Source organism: Tachyglossus aculeatus, chromosome X1 (genome assembly GCF_015852505.1).
Source record: "Tachyglossus aculeatus isolate mTacAcu1 chromosome X1, mTacAcu1.pri, whole genome shotgun sequence".
In the NCBI taxonomy this organism is placed as follows: Eukaryota; Metazoa; Chordata; class Mammalia; order Monotremata; family Tachyglossidae; genus Tachyglossus; species Tachyglossus aculeatus.
This window is the reverse complement of record NC_052101.1, coordinates 80,329,318-80,336,368: the sequence shown is the minus strand read 5'-3', so window position 1 is coordinate 80,336,368 and position 7,051 is coordinate 80,329,318. Positions and strand designations below refer to the sequence as shown.

The 7,051-nt window shown below is 43.9% G+C and overlaps 1 non-coding gene across 1 annotated transcript; it reads left to right on the top strand.

Annotated features, from left to right (window-relative positions):
- The first annotated feature begins 5,386 nt into the window (after positions 1-5,386).
- Positions 5,387-5,524, top strand: LOC119920476. The gene has a single exon (XR_005448219.1). It is a non-coding gene; the product is annotated as a small nucleolar RNA SNORA7 (small nucleolar RNA).
- Positions 5,525-7,051: the final 1,527 nt, after the last annotated feature.

Here is a 7,051-nt window from a genome sequence, read left to right as displayed (position 1 = left end):
TTCACAGGCTCCTCCTCTGCCTCCCATCCCCTAACTGCGGGGGTCCCTCAAGGTTCAGTTCTGGGTCCCCTTCTATTCTCCATCTATATCCACTCCCTTGGGGAACTCATTTGCTCACATGGCTTCAAATACCACCTCTATGCTGATGATACCCAAATCTACATCTCCAGCCCTGATTATTCTTCTTTCTCTACAGTTTCACATTTCCTCCTGCCTTTAGGACACTTGGATGTCCCACTGACACCTCAAACTTAACATGTCCAAAACAGAACTCCTCATCTTCACATCCAAAACCTGGTCTCCCCCTGACTTTCCCATAACTTTAGACAGCACCACCATCCTCCCTGTCTCACAAATCTAACCTGGGCACTATCCTCAATCATCTCTCATTCAACTCAAATATTCAATCTGTCACCAAATCCAACCTTCACAACATCACTAAAATCTACCCTTTCCTCCACCTTAATAGAAGCACTAATCCTACCCCACCTTGATTACTGCATCAGCATCCTTGCTGACCTCCCTGCCTCCTGTCTCTCCCCACTCCAGGCCATACTTTACTCTGCTGCCCAGATCATTCCATGTTCATTCCATGTTTCCCTACTCCTTGAAATTCTCCAGTGGTTGCCCATCCACCTCCACGTCAAGTAGAAACTCCTTACCATTGGCTTTAAAGCACCTTACCCCCTCCTACCTTACCATGCTGATTTCTTACTATAACCCAGCCTCTACACTCTGCTCCTCTAATGCCAACCTACTCAATGTACCTCGTTCTTGTCTATCTCATCATTGACTTCGTGCCCACGTCTTCGCTTCTACCTGGAACTCCCTCTGTCTTCCTATCAATCATTTGCCCCACCTTCAAAGCCTTATTAAGAGCCTATCTCTTCCAAGAGGACTTCCCTGATTAAGCCCTCATTTCCTCTTCTCTCACTCCCTTCTGTGTCATCCTTGCACTTGGATTTGCACCTTTTATTCATCCCACCCTCAGGATATGTCAAATCCAAAATTTATTTATATTAATATCTGTCTCCCCTTCTAGACTCTAAGCTCATTGTGGACAGCGAACATAGCTACCAACTCTATTATATTGTACTCTCCCAAGCGCTTAGTACAGTGCTCTGCACATAGTCAGCATTCAGTCAATACGATTGATTGATTCAGCCTCAGCCCCACAGGACTTATGTACATATCTGTAATTTATTTATTTATATTATTGTCTGTCACCCCCTCTGGACTGTAAGTTCGTTGTGGGCAGGGAATGTGTCTACCAACTCTGTTTTACTGTTATATTGTACTCTCTCAAGCACTTAGTACAGAGCTCTGCATACAGCAAGTGCTCAATAAATACAACTGACTGATTGATTGGTTGACTGATGGGTTAGCTTTCCATGCCCTCAACACAAAGTTCTCACTGACTTTTGCTTAGAAGCCTTGATTAAATGACAAAATGCAAAAATCACAACGAAATCAGAAGAAAAATGTGAAATACTACGCTTGGCTTGAAACAGTGTGAAGCCCAGCACAAGACTCAACATGAGGAGTGTACAGACCCCACACGTCTATCTGATTCTTGCACTGGGAGCGCCCCAGGCGGTGAGCAAGAGCACAGACGATGTGAACTGCCAGGTGGCAGGCTGATGCATGAAAACGGAAAACTGTGGTTGCTCAAAACCATATGCCATGGAAACCAAAATAGTCCATAGAGTATTAAGCATGGACACGCAATACCGTGCTTGGTAAGGGAAGCCTCCTGGGACTGGGGAATGTTGCCAATGCGACCAACCCTCTTGGCTATTTAAAAGGGCCGAACCCCTTTCGCTGTCAGCCCTGCTGTTTGAAAACCTTTTGAAAATTCTGAATTCGGCTGTGGTGGGCCCCTTATTTTTCCATGCTTGTCGATCTCAGGCCAGGTCGGGTTGGACCCCGACTATCCAAACCAGGGCAAAGCTCCAGTCAGGCTGCCTCTTTAGAGCTAAAGGGATGAGCACTGCCATTCAAATCAGCAGGGGCCGGGCTTAAAAGAAATCGGGCTGCAAACAAACAAGCATTTTAATGAGAAAAATATTAATGAACCTCAGCATGGCTATTGGACTTGTTCAGGCCGATTTCTCATCCTTCAGGACTGGCAAGGAGAGAAAGGGATAGTGAATATTTCATGGGTGACCGATTTTTAGTTACCCTGCAAGGCTTTGATTAGATCACATATTAAAAGTTTCATTCACTCAGTTCCTCTCAGAGTGAAAGACTAGACATAGTAGAAGAATGTGCAGATAATTAAGGGAATTGAAGAGCGTCTCCCCGAAGAAGTGTGGAAGACTTATACCTTCTGGGGCATGCCAGCTATTTTCAGTGCATTGTTCTGACTCATTGAACAGAAGGAAGGAACTGCACCATGTTTTGGCAACAGAGAATTAGTGGGACAGTCAAGATGAAGGAAGAGGAAAAGAAAAATAAAATTCACTATTGTTTGGATGCAATGGCAGCTTCAAAGAGGCCCAATCAAATTGGCTTTATGAGTTTAAGGAGAAAAACAACCCAAAGGGAGAGTCACATAGTAATCTTAGCCTATAAAATTCAAATCTGGGAAAGGCTTTTGGTCCTGGGATCAGAACCCAATGACACAGGAAATTTATATAATATAAAGTCAATTATCTAGATGTAGGTTATCTGAACTTACACCACAAACCAACGTTAATTTGGAAAAATCCAAAGAAAGATCAGAATAACCAAATATAATTGGCCACCTACTTGTCTAAGGTAAAACAAAATAGGGTTTCGCTATCTGAACTTTCGATTAGCTAATAATAATAATATAATAATAATATTTATTAAGCATTTACTATGTGCAAAGCACTGTTCTAAGCGCTGGGGAGGTTACAAGGTGATCAGGTTGTCCCACGGGGGGCTCACAGTCTTCATCTCCATTTTACAGATGAGGTAACTGAGGAACAGAGAAGTGACTTGCCCAAAGTCACACAGCTGACAATTGGTGGATGCTGGATTTGAACCCATGACCTCTGACTCCAAAGCCCAGGCTGTTTTCCACTGAGCCATGCTGCTTCTCTAATATGTGGTATTTGTTAAGCACTTACTAAGTTCCAATCACTGTTCTAAGCACTGGGGTAGATACAAGCTAATCAGGTCCGACATGGGGCTTGCAGTCTTAATCCCCATTTTAATCCCCATTTTAAAGTAACTGAGGCACAGAGAAGTTAAATGACTTGCCCAAAGTCACACAGCAGACATGTGGTTGAGCTGGGATTAGAACCTACATCCTCTGACTCCCAGGCCCTGGATCTTTCCACTAGGCCATGCTGCTTCTTTTTTCAATTTGTATAATCAGCTACCACATAATGTGTGTGTGTTTTGTCTTTTACATTATAAGGTCTTCCTCTAGACTGTAAGCTTGTTGTGAGCAGGGAATGCATCTGTTTATTGTACTCTCCCAAACAGTACAGTGCTCTGCACACAGTAAGTGCTCAATAAATATGATTAAATGAATGAATTTTATCCTACTGATTGTTTAGCTGAGTGTATCTGAAATGATCAATGTCTGATCAGCAGTGAAAACTGCCTTTTATTTTGTGATTTTACTCTCCCAAGGGCTTAGCCTAGTGCTCTGCATAAACACTTAAAAAATTCTATTGATGGATTGACTGACTTTATGTACTGCTTGTTGGATGGGTGGCCACAGCCACCACCGTGTTTTTCACCTTCACCAGGCAGGCCAGAGCTGCAATTCCAGAGCTTTTACCCCCACTGTGATCTTGGAAGACTGCCTCAGGCTGTTTGGGCAGCCTCACCCTCATGGCATCCTAGACCCCGGTGGGTAGCGTGGCCAGTGACAGAACTCCCAAAAACTGGCCCCTGAAATGCTCGTGATACAAGCAAGCCAGCAGACAGCAGGACTGTCATATGTCATAGGTATGCCATTTTGTATAGTCCACTCAATTCAGCCCAAACCTAGAGCATATCTCCAGGATACCTGGATCGTCCCAGCTGCTCCAAAGCCATTGCATTACCCTCTCAGGTCTGTGTGAAGCCTGGCACAGAATCTCAGCCATGGAACCTGGAAGGAGCTGCAGGGGAGGGAGGCTTGGAGCAAAAATTTTAAAATGGGCATAAAAGCATTTGGTACCATAAGTCTAGACATCGAACAGGCCAGCTGAAAACCAGCCTCTACAGTATAATACTGGACTTCTGGCCAGCCTACTGGTGAGGGTGAGAAAAATGACAGTGACAGCAACAGTGAGTATCTTGACCTCTCTCATTCCCCATTTTACCCCTTCTCTTTTTCCCTCTTCATCTTTATTTAACTGTCTCCCCCCCAAAACACACACACTCTCTCTCGCTCTCCCCCCCCCCCCCCCCCGCCTCTTCTGGCCCCCTTTCCTTTTTTAAAAAAATCCCTGTCTCTCCTCCCTATCACCGTCTTTTCTTTCCCAGTTTCCTCAAAGCTCTAAGGGATGTTCTGTCTCAAAATTCCCCACACCCCTGTGTTCCACCCACAATGTCCTACCCCTAGTTCAAGGACTTTGCTATTTGATCTTAAGGCTGACTTTGTTTTGCACTGATGAAACTGTTCAAGAAGTCAAATGGGAGATGTGGCATAATAGCTAGATAATCAGCCATTTAGAAGGCTGGGCTCGACCTCTACTTTGCACAGATTCATTTTCTGTACAATGACAACTCATTCAAATGAGAGTGACAAAACTTCCCAATTTACTGTCTTCCTGATTTGGTTTTCTACTTCTTTGTCAATTGGCACACCACTGGACAATATGCTCCCCAAGGAGCAGAATTCAGTGACAATTTATAGTGGCAGATTATTGTTGCCAATCTTAGGCTGTGTCAGTTTTCTTTAGTTCTGGGTAGTACATGATTTTCAACGTCGGGCTTATATTTGATTAATAATTCTGATTCTACCTACTACCTCTGAAAGAGGAACCTGGATCACCTGGGATCAGGAATGGCAGTCTGTCACCATTGCTTTACTGCAGAAGAGAACTGGGGTTGGGGAGAGAAAAAGGTATTGGGAAGGTGCCCTGGGGCCCCTCATTGTGTCAATAAAGTTAAATATGAGCAGGAAAGTCACAGTCAGACACCAATGGAGCATTTAACTTTCACAGCTCCAAGGCCGAGGATACTAAGTCTTAGCAGCGTGGCCTAGTGGAAAGAGCATGGGCCTGAGAGTCAGAGGACCTGGGTTCTAATTCTGACTTTGCAATGTGACCCTGGGCAAGTCACTTAATCTCTCTGTACCTCAGTTCCCAAATCTGTAAAATAGTGATTCAATACCTGGTCTCCCTCCTACTTAGAATGTGAGTCCTAGTTTGCCAGGGACTGTGTCCCACCTGAATACTTTATATCTACCCTATTGCTTCCCCTCTAAGGGTTGCAGCTGGAGAGTTTCCAGTATGCTACCAGTCTCAACTATGGGAGGGATAGTCAAGCAGAGGCATATCCATTCCATACCTAGCTTGGGCAGTGGCTAGCGAGTGGAAGGCAATCTGCTACAAGTCAAAACTCACCTGTGCTGGGCTGCAGTGGCACAGGAGAGAGTCGAGGGAGAAGACTCAAGTTTACTGCATGGAAGGAGGCAAAGGTAAACCTCTTCCATATTTTTACCAAGAAAACTCTATGGATACACTACCAGAATGATTGCGGATGGAGGTGGGGCATTCTGGGAGAGATGTGTCTATGGCATCACTATGGGTCGGAGACGACTCGACAGCAAAAGACAAGACCGCAGTGCATAGTACGGTGTACTAAGCACACAGTAAACACTTAATATATACCATTATCATTATTACTTCTACTCACCCCTAGTTCTTTCCCATGCATTTAGAATAAAATCCAATCAAGGAGAAGAAAATGAAGTATCTATCCTCCACCCCAAGAGTTTTGTAACATCATTTTATTTAGGTTTCCTTAAAAATGTCTTTGAATCAGTTTGTCAAGAATATTCAACTTGAGAAGTTTTTGCTTTATTTTGCAGCAAATTGCTTCAGCAGACAAGTTGGCTCTTTCCTTTTGATTTATAGTGTAGCACTGGCCAGTTGCACCCAATGCCTAGAGTCTTGAAGAAGTTTAAGTAGGCATTCACTTTTCTTGTGCAAACTTTCTGTTTCTCTAGCTCAGACAAAATAGTTTTTTGAGAAATTAGAAAAGCTTCAGAGAAAACAGGGCCATGATCCTACAAGGATTGATACAATGGAGCTGGGCAACAAATAAAGGGAAGCACACCATTTTCATAGGTTTGGGTTTTTTTTAATGTTTTTCATTGTCTCAAAATGTCGATAGAGCACTGAGAAGGCAGGAGAAAGCAGAAGAGGTAACCTCCTTTCTAACAGTCCCTCAAAAAGAGATCTCCCTCTGCCTTTACCTTGTCTCTGACCCCATTCCCTCTCACCTCTTATAAACACTTGCTCCCAAACTCCTCCCTACTTTACTACCCACCTTACCCTCTCATGCTCCATTGACTTCTTTCTGTCTTCAAACACAGCCAAGCCTCCCCTGTACTAAAAAAGCCTTCTCTAGATTCTACAGCCCCTTTCAGCAGTTGCCCCATATTCCTGTCCAAGCTCCTCCAACAGGCTGCATATTCCCACTGCCTTTATTTCCTCTCCATCAACTCTCCTCTTTTCCCACATTAAAATCAGGTTTTCACCTTCTCCATTCTACTGAAACCATATTCTCCAAGGTTATTAATGACTTCCTCATAGCCAGATTCAATAGGCCATCCTAATCCTCTTTGACCTCTCATCCAATCATCCATCTTCAACACTGTGGACCACTCTCTACTCCTGAAAGAGTGTTTTTGCCTTGGCTGTTCTCACTTAGTTCTCTCCTCCTACCTCTTTGACTGCCTCATTCTCAGTCCTATTTATTGGCTCTTTTTCCACCTCTAACCCCCTAATGGAAAGTGTCCCACAAGGTGTCTTTTTTTTTCTCATTCTACACACTCTTGGGGCTCTCATCCACTTGCACAGCTTCCAATCTTTTGTGGATAGGCCTAGTCTCTCTTGCTATACAAACTCAAATTTCC